The sequence below is a fragment of the Macrobrachium nipponense genome, chromosome 20 (assembly GCF_015104395.2).
Source record: "Macrobrachium nipponense isolate FS-2020 chromosome 20, ASM1510439v2, whole genome shotgun sequence".
Classification (NCBI taxonomy): domain Eukaryota; kingdom Metazoa; phylum Arthropoda; class Malacostraca; order Decapoda; family Palaemonidae; genus Macrobrachium; species Macrobrachium nipponense.
Window position 1 is genome coordinate 61,914,527 of NC_061089.1, and position 25,999 is coordinate 61,940,525.

Below are 25,999 nucleotides of genomic sequence, written 5' to 3' on the forward strand. Positions count from 1 at the left end.
GAACTACCAGCATGGCTGCGGAAGCAGTAACCTATGATAAAGACAGGTCTTCGCCTCAGTGTTCCTTGTGTTCTGCGGTCGGAAATACTGATAAATTTCACTTTATTCATAAGTGCCCTAATTTTCTTTCTCCTACAGATAAAGTGCACATTTTAAAATCTAGAAATGGATGTGTAAAATGCGGCCAGTTTAATCATGTTTCCGGTAAGTGCCGTTTTAAATTAAAAAGACGCTGTTCAAATTGTAACAGCTGGCATATGACTTCCCTGTGTGATAGGAGTCAGTCACCAGGCAGAAACTCTAACAATATTAATAACGGCAAATCCAAGGTGGAAACTTCTCCTCAAATAAGCAGCGGTGTTGCCGTCCTTCCTACTTGTCATGGTGATTCCATTTTACCCACCTTTTCATTTAAAGTTGGGGGGACTGTTTACAGAGGACTGAAGGACAGTGGTTCGCAGAGCACGTTTGTCACTAAGAAATTGGCGGAGGAGAATAATCTTAAAATCATTAACTCTAAAGTAAAGCTAACAGTTAATGGGCTTAATGGTAACAAGGAGTATTTTACTGAAATTGTTGAAGTTCCTGTTACGATCGGAGATAAATCCTTTATAATTTATTGCTTGGTTGTACCAAATATTAATGTAGCATTGAAATTACCTCTGCTTGGTAGATTAGTTGATAAATTTCAGGCACAAGGTGTTAAAACTAGCTGATACGAGAGTGCAAACCTCGGCTGTTAGTAACCCATTAGAGTGTAGTTCTGCTATTCATCCAGAGTAGTTCCTTTTTGCTGAACTCTAAAGTTGATATTTTTGCCGATGATAGACATTGTTAATACCAACTTTGAAGTAAATTGTTCATTTTTCTGTAATAAATGAAAGAGGTATGCTTATGGAGAAACCACTGCAACAGGCCACTGACCAACTTCTAGAGTCTGAATGTAATTATTACTTATATTACGATCAGAATTTCTACAATGATGAAAGTATTGAACTTAACAACCAGTTGGTCGAATTTACCATCAAAACCCTTCGTCGTAGGGAGTCTGATGGACGTATTATCGTTCCCTTGTTGTGGAATGGGAAAGTTTCTCATTTACTTTCAAAGAATGAAAATCTATCTAAGTTGATATTAAGGTCTAATCTCAAGAGACTTAAACGACATCCGGAACGTTTGCAGCTCGTTGACCAAACAATTAAGGAGCAATTGAAGGCAGGCATAATTGAGCCCATTTATGATTTAGAGGTGTTTAAAAGTGAGAACCCTCAACATTCTTTTTTACCACACATGCCTATCTTTAAACTGGATAAGGATAGTACCAAATGTAGGATTGAATTTTTGTCCAACCTTAGGGATTCTTCTAATAGTATACCTTTGTCACATAACCAGTGCATGTATTCAGGGCCTACGTTAAACCAAAAATTGTCTTCTTCCTTTTTACAGCTTAGATTTGACCAAAAGTTACTCATATTTTACCTTAAGAAAGCCTTTAATATGTTATCCTTAACAGAAACTGATCAGTCTAAGTTGTTATTTTTTTGGTACAAAAATGTGAGTCAAGGTGATTTTTCCTTATTGGCTTTTTAAGAATGTAAGATTACCTTTGGCCTTAGATGTAGTCCCTTTTTTAGTTAATGATTTCATTATATTACATACTTGCGTTACAACCTTCAGAGGATTCTCGAATAGCAGATTTAAAGAAATCTATCTATTCCATGATTTATATGGACAATGGGGCTATTACTGCCAATACTTCAGAGGAGTTAGAGTGGTCGTATAAACAGCTTTCGAATATATTCAATCCCTATAAATTTGACGTTCAGCAGTTTGTAACTAATGACTCAATTTTACAGGATGAAGTGGACCGCGAAGCCGAGGCAGCTACGCCTTTACGTAACAAGTTGTTTGGTTTAAACTGGGACCGATGTTCCGACGAAATTTTCACTAAACCAATTTTTCTTGATCCCAATGCTAATACTAAAAGGTCTCTTTTACAAACAATTGCTTCACAGTTTGACCTTTTTGGTTTTAATATGCCATTGTTTAACCGCTGTAGATTGTTCATGCATCAATTACAGGGTCAAAAGAATTTACATTGGGATCAACCATTAACGCAAGAATTGCAGAGAGAATGGATTAATATTTGCAGGCAAACCAACAGAGCTCCTCCTGTAAAAATTGCTAGGTGTGTTGGTCACGAGATGGCAGTTATGATATTTATATTTTTAGATGCAAGTAAGGACATATTTGGTTGTGTACTCTATTTACAGCAATATTGAATCCAATCGCTTAAGCTTTATACATGCCAAAAACCGACTTGTAAATAAGCAACTCAAGAGTAAATCCATGCCCTCTCTGGAACTTAACGCAATACATTTAAGTGTTGAGTGTGCTCTTGATATTTACAAAGATTTGTCTGGACCTGCTTGCTTAAAACCCTTGCAGGTTAATAATATTTACGTATATACTGATTCTCTCTGTGCCTTACATTGGCTGAACTCTGCTGCTTTGAAATTGGACAAATTAAATAAACATTCTCCATTTGTCGTAAACAGACTTCATAATATACAAAGAATGTGTGAAACTGTTCCTATAAAATTTAGCTTTATTTCAGGAAAAAACAATCCTGCGGACATAATCACCAGATGTGTGTCATACAACCAGTTGCAAAATTCTTGCTTTTTTTCAGGACCAGATTTAAGTATAAATGAAGTTCCAGAATTGTCAACTACTATACCAGCATTTGAGATGCCCACTGAGGTTCAAGCAACTCCTTCCACAGCTCGGGTTATTGAAGTTGCTAACGATCTTATTGATATTAATAATTATTTCAATTTCAGGAAACTTGTATTGATTTTTCGCAGAATTTTCTTAGTGGTGCACAAGTGGAAGCTGAAAGCGAAAATTGCTTGCTCACCAGTCGCTAATTACTTTGCCCAGGCTATAAATTACTTGTTAAACACTGAACAAATGAAGCATTATCCTGAGGTATATTCTTACCTACAGCATGGGTCTTAATTCCAGAAAAGACATTCCTCCTATTATAACGCAACTTAATTTATTTTTAGATTCACAGGGTCTTCTGAGAGTTAAGAGTAAATTCAAAAAATGGAATTATGGCTTAAGTGGAAATTACCCTTTATTATTGCACCCAGACAGTCATTTGACCAAACTAATTATTTGGGATGCACACCTCAAATTATTACATTCAGGATGTTATTCTGTATTAACGGAGCTCAGAAAGCATTATTACATCCCTAAACATTTCTCAGTTGTGAAAAAGGCTCTTAAACAGTGTGTTCATTGTCGTAGGTTTTTATTTAAGGTTAAATCAGAACTTTTACAGAGACTTCAGAGCAGATCCTCCTACGGTTCCTTTTTCTAACATATTTATGGACTATTTAGGACCCTTCAATACGAAGGATGGAAAAGAGACCCGTAAGGTTTGGTTACTATGTATCACCTGTACTTGGTCTAAGGCAGTTAACCTCAAAATTTGTAGGAGTTTGAATGTTGCAAAATTTTAAGAGCGTTTCAGCTACACTGCTTTGAGTACGGGATTCGTCAACTTTGTATTAGTGATCTTGGAACTCAGTTGGTGGCAGGAGCTAATACCATAACTTCCTTCATTAGTGACCCTCAGACGCAATTATATTTTGAGGAAAATAATGTAAAACCTCTCTCCTTTCAGCAATATTTCAAAGGCTGCAGTCAATTGGGATCATTAGTAGAAGTCTGTGTAAAAATGGTAAAAAGATTAATGTTTGGAGCAATTAAGAATTTTGTATTGACGTATGTAGACTTTGAATTTCTTGTCTGTAATATTGTGCATCTCATTAATCGACGACCTATAGCCTTCAAAGAAGCTATTCGTGCTGAGACTGACCACGTGCCCGAACCAATAACGCCGGAACAGCTCGTGCGAGGCTATGAATTGACTTCTCTAAACCTTATCCCTAATCTTCAACCTCTTTCAGTTGAAGATCCAGAATTTGACCCTGATAATCCAGCTATTTCTCAGAATTACCTAAAGTTGTGTAAAATTAGGCAGACATTAATAGAGATCTATCATAATGAATTTCTAGGTACTCTGATTCAGCAAGCAGTTGACAGAAAGGGGCGGTATCGTCCCGTTACTCATAAATTACTAAAGGTTGGCGATGTTGTATTAATTAAGGAGGAACATACCAAAAGGAATATTTCCTCTAGCATAATTCTAGAAGTTTTTAAGAATGATTTCGGTGAAGTTTACCCATGCTGTTATTAAGAAGGGAAAAAACAGGCCAGACATCAAGGTTGCATGTAAATAATATTATTCCAATACTAGAAAACACAGGAAGTACCTATTCAAGCTACTCCTGATATTTGTAATTCTGTTACTTCGTCCTTAAGGCCCAAAAGAAAGGCTGCTATATTAAGCCAAGAAAGGACAAGACAGATGCTTTAATCTTTATTCAGTATTTGTATTTTCTTGTATTTAATTTAATTATTTTTACATTTCTTAAATGTATTTTTTCTTACAATTGTCCAGTTACATATGTTTCAGGATGGAATTTTTTCATTTCTGAAAAATTCCATCTTCGCCCCTGGACTGTACAAGACATTTCATATTCTCACATGGCGACAGGAAAGACTAGTAATTATTAAGAACTTGGTATTTCAATTGCCCTACTCTTGGTACCATCAAACTGTCTTTCCTGCCGTCCAGTCTTTAAAGATGGGTAGTTTGCTAACTCCTCCTCCTTCCATATGCTTTACTCGAGCGAAAACGGCGACGAGGAGCCAGGCAGCCCGGCCGTCAGGCAGACTCAGAGAGAGACACACAGAGAAGAGAGCAGAGACCTCACTTACCTGGGAAGGTTCCTACAGTTTTGATTCGTCCGACATGCCTGTCTTAGGCTAAAGGCTTTTATTGGGATCCCTGGTGTTTATACGTCCCCCCCTCTTGAGAAAATTCTGCCAAAATCCACCTCTGCAAACGGGCCTTTGTGCATGGTTCGACAATGGTGAGTACCAAGAATATATAGGGCTTATTTTTAAGGTTATCATTGCGAACTCTCATTGCCTTGTGTTGCCTATTCAAGTTTTCCTGTCTGTCATTTTTAATCTTATGAAGATTCGTAATAGTTTTTTTGTGGTCTATATGTTTTATACATCGTTTTCTCTTGTCCTTTCAGGTGATTTAGCTCTCGGACTAGTAACTCTAGCTTATTTATAAATTCACGTTGTTACCACTTGGGTAAGAGAATCGTCTAATACATTAATGTTTCGAGTGGTTATATTTATGACGGATTGTCCCCCATATTACGACCGAGCAAATTTATATTAGGTTTACCGTTCATTTCAGGATGGTGTTTGGTTTCGGTGTATCGGCCCTTTTATTTCCTTCCTGATACTAATGTAAACCTCAGTTGCTCAATTGTAAGGTAATTTTAAGTGGGTTATTATTACTATGGGTATATTCTTCTACATAAATGACCATGACTTTTAGATACTAATCTTCCTGAATATTTCTTTACAGACAGCGAGCGAAGCAGAACGAAGGAAACGCCCTACGATCTACGTGAATTGCCTTGTTCTCCTACCAATTGTTTGTAACTACGGTACTACGTCATTTTAAAGGCTTATTTATGTAATAAATATCATATTTAATTACATTTTTCCTTCCAACCTTTATTTCAAACCACAGATTTTTATAGGTGTTCTGCTTATAAGTTGTGATACTTAGCTGGGGGCTCCGCACCTGAAACCCCTGGTGAAGAAAACTCCACTCTTTACCAAAAGCTCCCCTAACACTGCACATGCGCGATAACACTCCAGGATGGCCAGCATACAATAACATAATTAGTTCTGAGGTTAATTACAGTTTAATTAACCTCTCTCTCTCTCTCTCTCTCTCTCTTAAAGCGAGCTTTCATCTGGAGCTGCCAGACATCCTCGGGCTGGGAAGCTGAGGGTGGACTGATCTTGGCGTAGTGTCCGTCCTCCTTATATTTGGGGTTGACAGCAGAGGGTCTGCCCCATGCTGATCTCCTATTGGCTGGGAAGCTGAGGGTGGACTGATCTTGGCGTAGTGTCCGTCCTCCTTATATTTGGGGTTGACAGCAGAGGGTCTGCCCCATGCTGATCTCCTATTGGCTGGTGGCGGTGAATCTTCATTTTCATTGGTGGCTTGAGCCAGGTCTCAAGCCACTTTCTCCGAGCCGATGGTTGCGATGCTGCAGATCCTGTAGCCGTCTAGACCTCCTGAGTGGCGTGGTAATGTTGATGGGCGTTGCGCTACCCTGTGGGATGTCACGGCTAATTTGATTTCCATCGGCTGCAGGAGTACCTCGTTTGGGGGCGTTGTCTTCCGTGGAATTGTCATGATCGGTGGTCTTCTCATACTCGTAGGGAGGAGAAATTCTTCCTGCGTCGTATTCAGTGTAGGTTTTATTTGCTGGATGAGAAGCGCCTCCAGCAGGCACAACCGATGGGCATCAAGGGCCTTCCCGATGATCTTCGTGTTCTGTATGATGACATCCCGGGAGATGGCCTCTTGATGTTTGGTGCGGGCGTGATTCTTGATAGCCCCCTCTTGGGCGTGGCATGAGAGTCTCTTTGACAGGCGGATGGTAGTCATACCTACATAGCCGCCGCTGCATTCGCGGACTGGGCATGTATACTGGTACACTACATGCGTCTGCTTCAGGGGGTCTCGTACCTGTGGAGAGGGGTTATTTTTCATAATAAGGTCGGGCGTCCTCCAATTCTGGTAACTCGACCACACCTCCCAAGTACTTGTGAATAACGGGCACTCAAATAAATTAATCAGCAAGGAAGTCCGCACAGCCCTGGAGAAATGGTACAGTAGTGAGAGGCCGCAGCCCCGCCCTCAGGATAATATCAAGCTGTACTACAATTTTTCCCTTCAACCTCTCCTACTTGCTGAAGCCCTTACAGAGAGGGGCTTGCACTCCAGCGGGATCCTCACCAAAGAGATGAAGAAAGCAGCGAAGGAACTGAAGGAGAAAGTGAACATCACGGTGCGACGCGTGGACAAGACAGCAGCCTTCGTCTTATGAAAAATAACCCCTCTCCACAGGTACGAGACCCCCTGAAGCAGACGCATGTAGTGTACCAGTATACATGCCCAGTCCGAGAATGCAGCGGCGCCTACGTAGGTATGACTACCATGCGCCTGTCGAAGAGACTCTCATGCCACGCCCAAGAGGGGGCTATCAAGAATCACACTCACACCAAACATCAAGAGGCCATCTCCCGGGATGTCATCATACAGAACACGAAGATCATTGGGAAGGGCCCTGATGCTCGTCGGTTGCGCCTACTGGAGGCGCTTCTCATCCAGCAAATAAAACCTACACTGAATACGACGCAGGAAGAATTTCTCCTCCGTACGAGTATGAGAAGCCCTCCCACCAACAATGACACCACCAATCACGATAACTCCACGGAAGACAACGCCCCTGAACGAGGTACTTCTGGAGACGATGGAAATCAAATTAGCCGTGACGTCCCACAGCGTAGCGCAATGCCCATCAACTTTACCGCGCCGCTCAGGAGGTCTAGACAGCTGCAAGATCTGCAGCATCGCAACCATCGGCTCGGAGAAAGTGGCTTGAGACCTGGCTCAAGCCTCCAATGAAAACGAAGACTCACCGCCACCAGCCAATAGGAGATCAGCATGGGGCAGACCCCCTGCTGTCAACCCCAAATATAAGGAGGACGGACACCACACCAAGATCGCAGTTGCTGCTCAGCACCTGTAACAGTAACTTCCCTTCTGAGGCCTTTTCTGGCGAACGCGAGCGGCAGCGAGCGATAGCGCCATCCCAGTCGACAATAGCAGCGATTTTTTCCAGCTATTTTCGGCGGAACTTTCGGCGATTTTACGACGACGCTGAGAATTATAAATTTGAGAGAGCTCTCTCACATAATATAAGAAAGTTCAATTGACATCTCTGTTCTCTCTCAAATAATTTTTCTATTACTAACAGTCTCTCTTGCCTAAAATTCGGTAGCCGTTGTGGTCTAAAAACTCCGATTGAAGCAAGGACTAAGAGACAAAACTTCCTACTTTCGCAATCCTTTATTGCAAGTAGCAAAGGAACGATAGGCTGGTGTCTCTCATAAACCAGAAGTTAGGCCCTTCAGGCAAAAGTAAAACATAACATACACACACACACACACACACACATTCTCTCTCTCTCTCTCTCTCTCTCTCTCTCAAACCGTTTCTCTCTCTCTCTCCCTCTCTCTCTCTCTCTCTCTCTCTCTCTCTCTCTCTCTCTCTCTCTCTCTCTCTCTCTCCTCACAGATAGACGGATGCAGCCATGGACCCCTGGACTCAGCACACACCCACCACTGCAGATGCAACAGCCCCAGAGAACCGGAAAAAGACGTCTGCTTCCTCCTCCTTTTCAGATGCACCTGAGGCTGTAAGGCCAAGATTGAACTACTCCACCTCCTCCGAAGAAGAAACCACCACGGCCACTCCAGAAGAAAGAGCAAACCCCTCTGCCATGGACACCGACAAAGGCTTCCAGCTGGTTACCAAACACAAACGGAAGCAGCAAGGACCACCAGCAGCACCTTCAGCACCCTCACATGGAAAATACCTTATAATTCCTCCAACCAGAAGCAGCTCCTATGAATTTGTTAAAGATCTTGAGAAGAAAGGTAAGTTTTTCAAGGTAAGACCCACCACCAAAGGAGAACTGTTTGTTATGCCCACTAATGAATTAACAAATGAAAACATGATTAAAAACCTTACTTGTTTCAAATATCTAAATCCTGAAGACAAACCCACCAAATTCATATTATGCCACTTCCCTCTGCAATTTGACACCAGGGCTATTCTTGAACACCCAAAAGTTGTCAAAGCAGACAAATGCCACACAAAGGAACCCAACCTTTAGCCAACCCGTAAAGTGTTAGTTGTGTGGAAAGGACCACAGCCAAAATCACTGAATCTCGGCATGTGAGGCTCCTTCCCCACCATGGACTTTACGCCAGAGCCTCTCAGATGTTTCAACTGTCAGAAGTATGGACATCACAGCAGTGCCTGCACTGCCAAAGCCATTTGTGGAGTATGCAGTGGGAGACATCCCACAAAATTATGCACGGATAAATTCAAAGCTGAACAGGAAACCATGCCAGATGCCCCGCATGCAAGGGAAACCACCATGCGTGGAATAGGAAATGCCCAATAAGGCTACAGAAAATTGATACTCTCAAAGGCACTGCACCTCGGAGCCTCCCTAGACACTCACAAACCACCAGACCCCACCAGACAGCTGCAGCTCCTACTACCCAGCAGGGACTAAAGTCCTATGCTGCTGCAGCTAGGGGGCCTCAACAGGCTCCCAGAAACACACAACCACACTCCCAGCATAAGCCACAGTCCTATGCTGCAGCAGCTGGAGGGCTTAGACCGACCAAAACACAAAAACCAACCTCAGAAGAAAGAAATCAAAACACACACCAAACCACACCCAGACCAACACACTCCAAAAAAAACAAATCACCACTCCAAGAAGAAAAATCAGTTTCTCTGAACCCGCCACGCCAAAAAACACCTACACGTTAACCCCTCCTGTCCCCGAAACCAGATCTATCCTCCTCTCTCCAAATCCCAAAACCAGCTCCACTGACCCTGGCTCCCCAAAGCCATACAACCCAGTCTCCCCTCCTCCTCCTCCCCCACAAATCAACAGGTATGAAGCTCACCCAGAGCTAAAACATGACAAATACATTGCCCAGACACAAGATCTCACAAACCTCCTAGTGCAAATGCTATAAAAGTTTGCAGAATTGACAGGATCCAACTTCTCGGAAGAAATTGCCAAAGAAGTGGTAGACAAGTGCATAAGAACGTCCAGAGGACTCTTTGCATCACCATGCCTACACAACTAAACAACAACAGTGCAAATAGCACTACAAATACACTCGGTGTCAGCTTCATCCCAAGTGCCAGGACCAGGTACATCCCCAGTGCCAGGGCCAACCACAGTGTTGGTAGTCAAAGCACATCAAGTGCAAATGATGAGTTAGGAAACAATGACAACACAATCAGAATAAATGACTGCAGAGATACAGACACTATAAAAATCCTTCAGTGGAACATACTCAGTGCAAACAATAAATACGCATTCCTGCAAGCAAACACACAAACAAATAACTATGACATTATAATGTTACAAGAAACACTAGTAAGGGAAAATACCAAATTCTCATTTAAGGGGTGCAAAGTATACAAAACCCCATACACAGACACTAGAAGAGGGCTAATCACCCTGGTTAAAAATACAATCCCATCAAAGAAAGTAGGCAACATCCCTTGCAGAGATGATGTAGAATCACACAGTGTAAAACTCATACTTGCAAACACAACACTGACAGTACATAATATATACAGGGCTCGAGACAGCAACACAAGAAAACACAGTAATTGTGGGAGACTTCAATGCACATCACCCGAGTCTAAACTCAACACAACAAACTAACACAACTGGTAGACATCTACACCAGTTATCATGTGAATTCCCAGAGGTGTGCCTACTAAATAGTGGAGAGCTAACTCATCTAAAAGGAGGAAGACTAGATCTTACCTTCACAAACTCAGCCCTATAGGTGCAAGCAACATGGAAGCTGCATGAGACTCTCACAATTTACCACATAGCCATTGACATTGGCCTACAGCTAGAAAAACTGGCCCCCCACACTGCCGCCACCAGAGAGATGGAACCCCAAGTTTGCAAACTGGGCTACATTCGAAGCCACAATGACGAGATGGGCGAGGGACTACCTTGAAAACCCAGCAAATGACATAGAACTCTTCTATGAAGAGTTCATTAGCAAACTCAGAGAGGCAGGAAATATGTCCATGCCAAAGATCAAACGATCCAAGATCGATCACAAAGATGCATGATACCACTGTGAAAGAGTCAAAGAACTCAATGCCAGAGTTAACAGAGTCCGAAAGCTCTTCAGAAGGGAGCCATCTGACAAGATGCACAGACTTCTCAGAGAGGTAATTGCCCATGCAACTGAAGAGACAAAAGAAATCAAACAACAGGCATGGTATGATTGGCGTGCCAACATCAGCAATCAAACTCCAGTAACCCAGATCTGGAGATTCCTTACAAAAATTGCAGGGAAAGGAAGAACAGAGCAAAGCATCCATCCCAACCCACAAGAAGAAGCTGACAACATAACCAGAAACTTCGCAGAGAGGACAAAATCCCACAACCTTCCCCAAACAACACAGGACAAAATAAATGAGATTTCCCCAGCAAGGTGGAGAGAAATCAATACTGCCTGCAACATGCCTGACGACACAGACACACCCTTCACTATGGAAGAACTAAACGGTGCACTCAGCAAGGGGAAATGAGACACAGCCCCTGGAGCAGATGCAATCACCTACAGCATACTGAGGCACATGGGCGACCCTGCCAAACAGGTATATCTTCTCCTGGTAAACAGGATATATGCAGAGCACACCAGGCCAAAGAAATGGCAACAGCAAGACACGCAACCAATACCAAAGCCAAAGGAGCCAGGCGCATATAGGTCGATATCCCTCATCAGCTGCACGGAAAAAGTTGCAGAAAGAATGGTCCTAAACAGACTACTATGGAAAGTAGGGCCCCTACACCATAGGCTCTATGCCTATAGGGAAGAAGTAGGCACCCGCGAGTGCCTCACAGATGTGCTAAGTGCCATAAATGGCAGGAAATCCATAGTGGTCTTCTTAGATCTAGAAAAAGCACATGAACTGGCCAATGCAGCAACCATCCTCTCCTCCCTAGTCCGAAAGAGGATCAAAGGCAACCTGCTTACATGGACAAAAGGATACATGCAAGACAGAGAAGCAAGAGTAGTGTTCCAAGGCAAAATGTCAGAATACTACTCTCTTGAAAACGGTACTCCACAGGGGGGCATTCTAAGCCCCTTCTTATTCAATGTCCTTATGGAAAATGTAGCCTGTCTAGAGTTACATCAAGGAGTAGAGGTCTTCATATATGCTGATGATGTTTGCATCGTCAGCTCCAGCCCTCAAAGACAACTCCAATAGATCCAAGAAGCCTTGCAAAAACTTGAGGACAAGTGCACACAACTGGGACTCAAAATCAACAGAAATAAGACAAAAGCCATGGCAATAAAACATTCTACATAGACACATGAGAATCTCCTGTTGTCCTACCAACCTCAAAACCAAAGAAAGCTGCCTGAAATGTTATAGGTAAAAGTAACTCCCTTTTTTTTTCTTTTCCTACTCAGCACTCTCCATCCAGGCTGAGTCTCACTGCTTAAAAACTTTCTCTCCTACTGATGGGTAACGTAAGGTTCCAAGGGGTTGCAATCCTGCCGCTTAATCTTCAACAACAACAACAACACCAAGATCAGTCCCACCCCCAGCTTCCCAGCCCGAGGATGTCTGGCAGCTCCAAACGAAAGCTCGCTTTAAGAAAGAGAGAGAGAGAGAGAGAGAGAGAGAGAGAGAGAGAGAGAGAGAGAGAGAGAGAGAGAGAAATCGTTAATGACTTTGATGACTATGGTATCATAGTTTATCTGTAAAATTCAAATATATACACCTATTTTGACACTGTATTTGATCATGACCTCTATAGGCGCTCTACTAGCCTGTTTAAGTAGCACGGAAAAAGCCGCTATTCGCAAAATAGAGAAGAATCTCTACAAGTGTAACGCTGCTGAAGTAGCCATTACTTTTTTTAATAAAGTATTATTATATTATTATTATTATTTATTATTATTATTATTATTATTATTATTATTATTATTATTATTATATATATTTTTTTTTAGCTTTATCACAGTCCTCCAATTCGACTGGGTGGCATTTATAGTGTGGGGTTCCGGGTTGCATCCTGCCTCCTTAGGAGTCCATCACACTTCTTACTATGTGCGCCGTTTCTAGGATCACACTCTTTTGCATGAGTCCTGGAGCTACTTCAGCCTCTAGTTTTTCCAGATTCTTTATCAAGGATCTTGGGATCGTGCCTAGTGTTCCTATGATTATGGGTACAATTTCCACTGGCATATCCCATATCCTTCTTATTTCTATTTTCAGGTCTTGATACTTATCCATTTTTTCCCTTTCTTTCTCTTCAACTCTGGTGTCCCATGGTATAGCGACATCAATGAGTGATACTTTCTGCTTGATTTTGTCAATCAACGTCACGTCTGGCCTGTTTATTATTATTATTATTATTATTATTATTATTATTATTATTATTATTATTATTATTATTATTATTATTATTATTATTATTATTATTATTAAAAATTGGCTAACATTCCAAGTGAGGAAGTCTAAATGGCAATTGACTCTCAAGTTAATATTCAACACAATAGATGTCCCATGTGTGAAAAGAAAGAAAAGAGACAAACAAAAGCGAATAAAGATCTATACAGAATAACAGATAAACAGAGCAATATACATATTTTTCCTATGACGTCACAGCAGACGAGCACTTGATCAACCGTCGCCGCCATGTTTTAGGTCAATCATTGAAAACACAGGAATGCTAAAATTTCGTTGTTATTCTAATGAATTATGAACCATGTCACGAAAAATGGCAAGCAAGGACAATTCACAAACAGAAGATAGATTACATCAAGTCACTGGAGCCTGCAGTAAGTGAATATAAACTGAAACTTATAAATAACAAAGACATACAAGTTGACAGCTGAACAATGAAGTTCTCATGTGGATTTACTGCCTGCAGTTACGTATCAGATATCGTGAACTATTTAGTTAATGATGTAAGCTACTACATATTGGACCAGCTCTAGGCCTACAAGTCTCTGGAGGCTTATGGGACGTTGAAAATTACTATTTACAACCTCTTGTTGTATACCTCTTTTAAAGACAATAGTAAATTTTTCCCAAGTTACACATGTTTCTTCTAATAAATAATTTTATTTTGTAAAATTATAATTACAGCTCGTACAATATCAAAACAGATATCAATAACAAATTTTGATTATACTTGTTGTAAAATATTCATAGAGATTGTCCACATCACGATATAGAAATAACAGGCAGTCCAATTCGCAGGTCTGACCGCCCGTGTATTTTTATGTAACCGACCATAATATGTGACGTCATCCAAACTCATCGGAGCGCAGTTTGCTGATGTAAACATAAGGATAATTGCCTCTTTTTACACTTTGAAATACGATTTATTAAATATACTTCCATAGATTTAAGTGGTAAATGCTATTTTGGACATATGAAATATTATAGTTCATGTGAATGTTGATATGAAGAAATCGAATAGGCGAAATGTTGCACAAATAAGGTTTTTTTTGTGTGACACCTTTAGAGACTGATGTCAAATCATTTTCAATTTTTTTTCAAACTTTTCTTTCTTGTTCTTATGTACATTTGGGACCTTGTGGTCAAGTGTTTTAAAATTGATTTCCTTTTGTAAGTTGTCCGTTGGCGTGAGTCCGACTTTCAGTTCATTAATTTTGTTAAACTGACATAGTTTAATTTTGTGAAAAAATTGTAAACCCAAGCTGATTTTGCTGTTTGCTGATATCTTTTGCATTTTTGAAATCTAATTTCAGTTTTAACAAATACATAATTATGTTACACTACAATAAACCATTTTGAAGTCCACAATCACAAAAACGATATCACTAAGACACGAATGAATGGTCACTTACCGGAAATTTTGGCGGTTTACGAAAAAAGCGCGTGAAAATAGCAAATAGATACATACCATTAATATTAATAATATCTCTAGTATGAAAGTTAAGATCATTCATCATTAGATTTTTTGAAAATTTCTCAATATATGAGAGGGATATTGCCATTTGAAGCCATGGCAACAGCTTTGGCGTACGGTACCTTGACTCCACAAAATCACAATGCGCAGATTAGTCTCAACTCCAAAACTCGTGGCTAGAGGGGGACTGCCTTGTCATTTCTATATCGAGGTCGGCACCACCACACCAATGCAGCTTTGGGTAATCTCCATGCATTACGGGTTGTTCCAAGAGCAAGAGCTCTTGCCAGCACAAGACTGGCTTATCTTAAACAACAACAACATCTCCATGCCAGATGAAGCCATTTAGTTCGATGAAAATTTACATTAAAGCAACGTTTGTTTCACATAAAAAATACGAATATTTTTCACTCCGATTTAAGTAATAGAAGTTCTTTTCTGTGATTTGGTTAGGTTACATGTTTAAAAGAAGAGATTTGTGGACAAAACCAGTAATCTACACATCTACTTAATACTATTAAACCTTTTCAATAACGGACAAGCTCGTTTGTACTTCATATAATGTAGCATACATAAGATGATATGAAGTTGCGATTTCAAAACTGAAGTTACCATTGCCCTTAAGTGCCACAATAATATGCTGAAAGTGTGACATGTTGACACAGAAAGGATTGTTTACAAAAAAAAAAACTATTTTAATTTAAAATCGAATAATAGGAGCTGTTTTCTGCATTTGTTTATGTCGTCCTAAAACGCTCTTACCCAAGTGTAACGTTTCGGAATTTCGTTGAGAAACCAAGTATGGTGGCGTGCATTTTCTTAAACAACTCTAACTGCCTTTGATGTCTGTGTGCAATTCACTATCCATTACTTCAAGTTTTAAAGATTTGACCAAAATAATTTCTTAGCGGCTCAAAGTCATCTATCATTTGACAGAGAACACAGCGGCTGTTAATGAATTACGTTGCGAAAAATTTATGTCCTAAGCTTCTTTAATTATTCACCATTATCACTAATTACACTAACAACTAATAACACGCATCACTACTGTAGTGATCTGAGCAGATTTTCGCATGTCTTGACGGCTGAAAATGAGTCCCGTTTATCCTGGATATCCATAGTGCTCTCCTTCTTTCACTAATCTCTTGAGTTTTATCTCGTTGATTTCTCATAACAGCGGGCACGGAGTAATACAGTTTACCGTTTCTGTTTGACCTATTGTGGCACCCAAACACACTGTAAGTATTCCCCATATTTAAAGGATGAATAAGTACAATATCATTGCAAATTTCCGAAAAATCGTTCTTATCATGATTGTGTGCATCTCTTTTGCTCAACACAGCTGACCTACAACATGGCCGACTTCCGTGTTCACATCCGGGCCTCATTCTGGATCGAAAACTATCTATATGCAGTACGTGCATAATTATCAATATAGGGGATTAAAAACCATACAACAATGCATAGTGTTATATGGTAGTGTTACAGCCTTCCAGGCTCAAGGCATTTGAATTATAAATGGAAGGCTTTTATCTTTGAGCAGTCTGACAATATGGTGCCTCAACAGAATGTGGATGTCAATGCTGCAAAAGGGAGCTTCAGCATCCACAATGTGTCAGTTCTAGTAAGGATGAGGTAACGAAATGAGGCTGAGCCTTGTTTGTAAGTATATGAAACGGCTGCTGTTGTGGAAGTCTTCTGCACAGGGTTATCGTTCTCGATTCAGGGGTTCAAAGGTACATATGACAGTTATTCTCAGAAGTCACCATGCATTCACTGGGGGTAAACTGTTCACATATGTAGGGTCAGTGCTTTGATCCCAGTCTGTCACTCACCGGTTAACTTAGCTATAAATAGTTTTGTGATTCAGTTTTATTTATATATATAAATATATATATATATATATATAATATATATCATAATATATATAGAGAGAGAGAGAGAGAGAGAGAGAGAGAGATTTCAGGAATGTAGAGCTGTGGGAGTTGTACGTCGATGATCTGGCGATTACTGCCAAAAATGAGGAAGACCTACATAGAAGGGTTGGAGAGTGACAGAAGTCTTAGAGAGGGGTGGCTTAAGAGCAAATGTGAAATGTGAACAAAACAGAGGTTTAGGTGAGCAGTAGGGACAGAACAGTAATACAAGAAAGAAGAGGCTCGATTACCAAACAGTGGCATAGGCAACCAATGCTCTCTCTCTCTCTCTCTCTCTCTCTCTCTCTCTCTCTCTCTCTTTCCTGTTAAGACAGTTGCTTCAGTAACATTGCCCAACATTTTTGACATTTTACATTTCACCACTTCTCATCCCCATTCCTATTGGGGCTGAACTTGGACTTGAAGGGCATTGGGAGTGTCTCTGTTCATCCCAGTGACCTCACAAACTATGGATTAGACACTAATATCAATAATTTTTGACATTTATTTTTCACCCATTCTCACACCCACTTCCTATTTGGGATGAACTTGGACTTCAAGGGCATCAGGAATATCACTTTTCATGTCAGTGGCTTCACTATGGATTAGACACTTATATCTGTAGTTTTCTGTTACTTTTAGGAGTCACCATCTTCCCACTCCTTCTTCCTACTAGGGCTGAACTTTGACTTAAAGGACATTGGAAGTGTCACTATTCATTTCAGTGACCTTGAAAACCATAAATTAGACATTAATATCTGTCGTTTTTGGTTATTTTTACATGTCATCCTCTTCCCATCCCTTCTCTCCGCACTGTCCTATTGGGGCTGAACTTGGACTTGAAGACTTGGGAGTGTCACTAATCATCTCAGCCGTATCAAAAACTATGGATTAGATACTGATATCTGTCACTTTCGATTATTTTTACATGTCATCCTCTTCCCACCCACTTCTCACCTCCCTTCCTATTGGGGCTGAACTTGGACTTAAAAGGCATCGGAAGTGTCACTATTCATCTCAGCAACCACAAAAACTGTGGATTAGACATTAATATCTGCCATTTTTTTTACATGTCACCCCCTTCCCACCCCATTTTCAAACCCCCAATCCTATTGTGACTGAACAAGAAGTTAAAGGGCATCAGAAGCATCACTATTCATCTCAGGAGCCTCAAAAACTCTGGAGTAGACACTAATAACTGTTGTTTTTGGTTATTCTTACACATCACCCCTTTCCCTACCCTTTCCACCCCCGCTTTCTATCAGGGCTGAACTTGACACTTAATTGGCGTCAAAATGTCACTATTCATCTCAGCAAGCTTGTAAACTATGGATTAGACATTAATATCTTTTGTTTTAGGTTATTTTTACATGTCACATCCTTCTGACCCCTTTCCATCCCCCTCCCTATCGGGGCTGAACTTTGATTTTTAGGGTATTGGGAGTGTCACTATTAATCATAGTGACCTTGAAAACTATGGATTAGACACTATCTGTTATTTTTGGTTATTTTTACACATCATCCCCTTCCCAACTATTTCCAAACCCCCTTCCTATCGGGGCTAAACTTGGACTTCAAGGGCATTGCCAGTGTCAATATTCATCTCAGCAGTTCAAAATCTACTGATTAGACACTATAATCTGTCGTTTTTGGTTATTTGTACTTAACCCCTTCCCACCCCTTTTCACCCCACTCCCTATTGGGGCTGAACTTAGACTTGAAGGGCATCAGGAGTGTCACTATTCATCACAACAACCTTAAAAACTTTCGGTTAGACAATAATATCTGTCATTTTTGGTTATCTTGAGGTCATGCCCTTTCCACCGCTTTTCACCCCCCTTCTCTACTGGGGCTGAACTTGGACTTGAAGGCCATTGGCAGTGTCACTATTAACCTCAGTGACCTCAAAAACAATGGATTAGATGCTAATATATGTCGTTTTCAGTTATTTTTACTTTTCACCACTTTCCCACTCTCTCCCCACACATCCATTTGGTGCCAGTGATGTCTTACCCTCACAGTATTCTTTCCCAGATGCTAAGTTATATGTACAACAAGTTTGGTTGAAATTGCTCAATGCATTTCAAAGTGTATGTGACACTTACCCATACACATTCATACATACATCCATTTTATATATATAAAAGATATATATATATATATATATATATATATATATATATATATATATATATAAATGCTCGAGGTGACAAGCTTTGGGAATGCTGACATGTCTTTTTGGGTGGTGTGATATCAAAGTTGCTGTCTTAGCAGATCAGTGCCCGTCCTGTCGCTATGAGCGCTTGATACAGAGGTGCCTTATGAAACTGGTTCTAGGCAGTAACCTGGGTGTGGATAATGTGTGTGAGATCATGCGTGTGTGCGAGCTTTTCCCTACATATGAGAGTGTAAGGTAGCCAAGATGGGGAGATCTGTACAAGAGAGGCGAGAAGCCAAGATGGCTCCTGCAAAAGTATTTTTGAGAGAATTGTTGTGAATATTGTGTTGAATGGGTAAGCATACTTATTTTGGCCAAAGATGTGGCTGGATTTTATTTGAATATTTATTTCAGCTGGATTTTATTTGAATATTCATTTCAGAGATGTTCTATTTCATATGATCTTTGATTTTAATCTTGTCCTTATCGAGGTGCTCTCCTGTCTTCTAACAGGTGGTTCTGGAGAAAGGGGAACTGATCTGGAGAAAGGGGAACTGATCTGAGACAAGGGGAACTGACTTAATTACTATGGTGTACTGTACTATGACTATGCCTAGTTTTGTGACTGAGATAATGTTGGATTTTTGGAGTAGAAATATGGAGTGGGGTTATCTGAGTTCAATCTTTCATTTAATCTTTTTTGTCAAGAACCTGAGTTATTTAGTTTACACTTTGCTTTTAAATAAATGTTATTTTTGTAGCTCACGCGTCTGATTTAGTTGCCTTAGGTAATGGAGGGGGAGGTGTGTTGTGGAGAGAAAGATATATATATATATATATATATATATATATATATATATATATATATATATATATATATATATATTTTCAGGTGTCTGAAAATGGGATTTGCAGATGCAAATGCGGGATATCAATTTGTTTACATATGCAGATGCGGATGTGGATGCAGATATCAATCTTTTAAATTTGCGGATGTGGAGCAGATGCAGATATTTGATGACCATACCCTCGCGGATGCAGATGTGGATGCGGATACTTTTTAAATCTAAATAATTTAGATATATTTAATTGTCAAAGACAATTTTCAGCCAAATAATTCAAGATTATGTGTTACCACATATTTGATGTACTAACTGAAACATAAATGAAACTCATGTATGTGTGTGTATACTTTCATATGAATGTACAAACAATAACAACAATGCACAAACGTTTTAGTTGTCTTAGCACAAGGTTATTTCATGCTCATTGCATGATAAAGGTAATAAAACCCAAAGCCATTCTTTGCATTAGAGAGAGAGAGAGAGAGAGAGAGAGAGAGAGAGAGAGAGAGAGAGAGAGAGAGAGAGAGAGAGAGAGTGTGTTTCCTAAAACATGCAATACCCCACCTTTATAATTACAACTGCTGTAAATGACATGAAATTACTTAAATAAATATGCTTAACAAATATGCTATAACAGAGCCACTTATAAAGCATATACTGTATGAAATGTGTAATTGTGTATCATATGTTCTATATAACAAAAAGTCAAATTTAGCAAAACCTCCCCACCCCCCCAAAATCTACTTTTAACTACAATGTACATATAAGCGTGAGCTATTGAACACTGAGCAGGGGGTGGTATCCTCATATCCGAATTCTCAAACTACAGATGTGGATGCGGATGTTGCTCGCAATGCTAATGCCGATGTGGATGCGGATGCTGATGTTAAGAATTGTCAATGCAGATGCAGATTTATAACAATGTGGATAATCTGCGGATGCGGATGTGGATATCCGATACATTGACCCCAGCCAGCGCTACAGGGATCAATGCACTGACCTTGCAAATGTGAACACTTCACCCTCATCCAATGCATGGTGACTTCTGAGAATAACTATCATAATTACCTTTGAACTACTCTATTATATATAAGTATGTACTATAATTGAATCACGAAAATATGGAACGAATTGCATATATAAATAGAGTCAAATTCCACGAAGGAAGGAGAAACACTGGAGTTTGGCATGGCCTTTCGACTTCTTGTCCTTTACTTAGCAGATTGAAGAAATATAAAAATAAGTTTACAAAGGAAGCTTGTATAAATGACAGATGGGGATTACAAATGAAAAAAATATGTACCTGGAATCCAACACAATTGAAGAATTAGTAGTCTTACCAAAACAGGGTTAAGAGGATTTACAAAAGATTAGGTCCAACAGTTCAGAAGCAGGGACAAGACAATTAAAAGATTATACAAAGAAGGTGATTGACCACCATAAAATGTTATAAAAGTACAACTCGATAATTCTCCATTTGGTGACCAATAAAAATTTTTACAAGGTGAAAATTTTTTACCAAAAAAATATTTAATACAAATACATATAAAATATATATAAGGTAACTAAATTGTATTTAATGAAGTCAGTGATTTTAACTTTTAGGTCATTCCTGAACATTTTACTAACACAGGAGTCAAAATAGTAGATGCCAGAGCTAAGGTTAATTACAACTGAAAATAAGCTGTATAATAGTGGATTCTAAAAGATTTTGTGAAGAGAAATCTTTCGATCTGGCAACCACTGAACTTTCAGTCCAATTTATTCTATGAGAGTTTTCACTTAAATGAATGGACATAGCATTGGATGTTTGCCCAGTTTTGACAGAATACTTATGCTGTTTAATTTGTACTTCTAAATCCTTGCTGGATTGGCTGATATAAAAAGAGGGGCAGTCCAAACATGCAGTTTTCTATATTATATTGTTGCTTTCCTTTGGGCTATTTTTTTTTAACATTCCTTTCAGTGAGTTATGATACGAAAAACGAGGTTGATATTAAATGATTTAAACAATGATTTTGTTTTCAAAACCAATAAAATAAAGAAAGCTAAGAATGTTCTTATAGGTTTCTTTCTTCATGTTACTTTCATTATAACATTTTTTATGGGATTTATTATAACAAAAAAGTGAAGGATAACATAAATCTTCTCTATTTTTCTTATGCATTCGATTTCTTGATCCAAATACTGTGGACTGACAATGTACAATGCTCGTAAAAGCATAGAGGAAAAAATTCATATTTTAATATTAAGGTGATGGCCTGAATAAAATTGGAGTTAAGTTGTTGGTTGGTTTCCTATAAATACAGAATTTGCAATGAAATGGTTCGCTATGTATTAAAACATCTAAGAAAGGGAGGAAATTGTCCTTTACCAATTTCAAAGTAAACTTAATGGATGCTACCTGGTTATTTAAATTAGAGTAAATTATTTACATTAATACCAGCTGGCAAAAAGCTAAAATATCGTCAACATTATCAATACCATGTTAAAGGAGTATAAATGATATTAGGTAAATATCAGAGAGAGAGAGAGAGAGAGAGAGAGAGAGAGAGAGAGAGAGAGAGAGAGAGAGAGAGAGAGAGAGAGAGAAGAAAAATAGTAATTCGCTCTCCCTAAATAAAAATGATCACGTAGGAGGGTAGCTGGGATAAAGGAATGGAATGGCTCAAGTTTGAACCTAAGCACGGAGCACAATGTGGCTAGAGTTCGCCACCTACCAGTGAACAGAAAAGTGAGATCCTTAGGGAAAATAAAATTATCAACAACTACTAGAGGTATGAGTTAAACTTAAAATGTCCACTAAAATACATACAATTCACTAAAGGGAAGATATATACAGAAGCTACAATAGAGCTCCGTGGCACTCTTAGTTACAGTAACAGGTAACAAACATAAAGCATTGTGCCACACTACTGTAGTTATATACACTAAACCAAACTGGTTGAATTCATAGATTCAAAATTGAAAAGTGATCAGGATGCTTGCAAATGAATGGTACAAGGAATTAGCTGTAGCACACTCTTCATACTGGGTTCCAGGAATGCTTGACTGGATCTGGCACTGGTAATGTCAATTAAGTGGCACCACTGATCTATTGGAGACACACTCCCGGGACACTCATGAACAGATCTGCAATGCAGGGGTTGTTGTACCACATGAGGGGATGATGAGTGAAATTAAATTGGGATAATACGAGGCAAAATACTAACACATCAGAACATATAACTCTACTTGTAGTACATCACAAAATTTATCACTGTAATAGTGAATAACGTTACTTTAACAGGTTTTTCCACTATTTCACATTTTTCTGATCACAAGGAGAACTCTTGTAGGGAGATTGCAAAAGTTAAGGGCTCAGAGAACAGCAAAAAGCAAGAAACAAAGTATGAGAATATGGTGAGGCTGACATACAACTTCCATTTACTTTACCTTAGTCCATGGACGAGATGCGTGGAGAAACAGAGCCAGTCTGCAGTGTGCAGAAACTTCAATAAAAATCAGTGTTGCAATCGGTCCAGACCCAGGGAAAATGCAGAGAAGGAGATATTCTTCTGGTTACAAGTTCATGGTGAAGAGAATCATCAGTGATGATATGCACGCCCACCTTTCCCAAAGGTGCAGCATAGACAGGCATCGGGAACGGACTTCTCTTCAAGTACTAAGGTACTAGTAGGTAGCAGGTGCTTCCGTAGACAGAGTAATGACCAGCAACATTCTACTGATGTTGGGGAAACATGAATCCAGCAACAGTTCCTCTCTCCTTGACTCAAACTCCTGCTACTACTGTATACAGCAGCAATAGCCCTCTATACACCAGATGAGGGACAATAAAATCATTGTCGTCTTGTTGTGATTGTATATGGCTGATCCACTGTTTTGGGGTCCCACTGGGGTGCTTCAATTTGGACAGGTTATCTGGAATGGAAATGGATGAGGGCCAGTGCCACAAAAGACAGGAAAGGAATACAAGGTGTAAGTCTCTTGAGAGTCGAGAGTGACAAAAGGGTAAATTAGTGGGAAAACTACCTGAGGATTACAAGGGTCAGGTCAGAGGGAAACTCATTTCGAGGATGCAGTTGCAAGAGGTAAAGGTGAGGACAGGTAAAGGGCACTCCCTAATGATTGACCGCTAATGACCCTGGTTATTTTTCTAAAGGAGGCCATAAAAGGGTTTACCTGCTTGGCTTCTGCATAAAGTCAGATGGGAAATCCTATAATGATAGTTTCGACGACCTAGGAATTAAATTTACTTCAAGTTGTTTTCAAATGAGGACAGCCTTTTTTCAGGTGATCTTGAAATGATAAGTTCCAAACTTTGAACGTGAATGGATAGGATATGAACTTTCACGTTGGAGGCTTAATTATCTATTCTTCATTTCATTAACATAAAGTTACAGGAAAATAGTAACCCAACTTCCTGATGGTCAAAGCCACTTTATATACTTATGAAAACTTCCCAGTGGCTACAGACTATCTCATTCCATTCACACGGGGCAACTCACATCTGCCTAGGTACAAAATTTCCTTACTTCTTATTTCTCTCTCCAGCAATTCATCGTTATAGTTTTTCTACGTTTTTTCACAAAGCATGTGATTTATTCATTTGCTTTTATTCTTTCTGCTCAAACAATCTTGGCACATCCAACCATTCCGAAGCTCAGTTAAATCTGTTCCTTCCTTTCTTTTTATTTCTATATATATAAGCCTTTCATTTTAGTCTCAGCCTAGCTTTCATCACTGATTTATTTTATTTAATTATTTTCTTTTTGGACAAATTCCACACTCAAAACTTTAATTACACAAACAGCGTTTGGCTCAAGTCTCAGTATACGTGAAATTATGGAGCTCTGCCTTCTTCCACGTTGGCAAGAGTTTTAAAAAATCCCGTTGAAAGTGAACTAGTTGAGATCGCCTGTAAGAGAAAATCTGCGCTTCTGAACTTATTTATTTCCTCTTTTTCCGTGTTCTTAAAGTTGTCAAGCTGAATTCAGTTGTTTACGGCCTCTGTTATAAATTATGCAACTTACACAATTTGTTTAGTCTTACACAAGATCGCCCCCGCAGCTCCCAAACCAGCAATGCTTAAAACTTGTAGCAGGCCGGAGGACTTCCGACGTGAGTGACTGTGGGTTCAAAGGAGGCCCAAGGAGCCGCCAGTTATGTGCAAATGCCTCGTCGGTGAAATGCTCTTTAAAGGGAGAGCATTTTATCGATTATTGGATCCCTGCCAGGAGGTAATACGGGTTCAAATATGTTGTCTGTCGACGTCAATCTCAGAAAATGCAGTTAAGCACTTTTAGTCCATATTCAAGCAACTTTATGCTTGCGTTTCTCCATCTTTTGCTCATTTATTTCCAGAATCGCAAAATTTATGAAAAATCCACACATGAGCTGATATATATATATATATATATATATATATATATATATATATATATATATATATATATATGTGTGTGTGTGTGTGTGTGTGTGTGTGTATACACACTATATATATATATATATATATATATATATATATATATATATATATATATATATACATATCTGTGTGTGTATGCGTGCGCGCGTGTGTGTGAGTGTGGCCGTGTGGTTGTATGTATGTCATGCAAATATGAGACTTTTGTAAATGCTTTTTCCATAAATGGAATTATTATAAATACTTCAGTGCAGCAATACATAATCGTTATGAGTTGTACTAAATATCTTCTTTGCTGTAACCGTATGACCTGAATCCAAATAATCGTCCCTTTTGTTTTTGTTTTTCCATCGTTCGTTCATTGTTGAATGCACTTGCAAATCGGATGAATTGCACATTCTTATTTGTCTAAATCGTTTACAAGGTTTGCGACTTACGGCCAGCGAAATATATATCAAATTCTGAATAATTTCTCTACTTTCTGTGAACTTTATTTGGTCCCACTTTGCTTTTGAGATTCCTTGAGTTTAGGGAAATGAAAAAGACAATAGAAGTATAAAACTTACCCCTGGTCATGTTACTAGGAGACTCAGAAAGGTTTGCCCGCCGCGAGCGGAAATGGAATTCATCATGGAGCAGAGACAAAGGGAAAGGTTCGAGCAGAAATCCCTTAAAATTTCCTGTCGATGCAAATGACCTACGTAAAGCGATCGTCCTCTTAAAGTTAGACTGTCGTTCGACTGGAGACCGAGAGGAGGGCGACTCGACGAGGAAAGAAACGGACAACCAGAATCGAAAAAGAAAAGAGAGAAATGGAAATTCGAGATGAGAATGAGAAGGGAAAGATGAAGAATCAAGATAAAACTGAAAGCGATGATGTAAAAAGCATG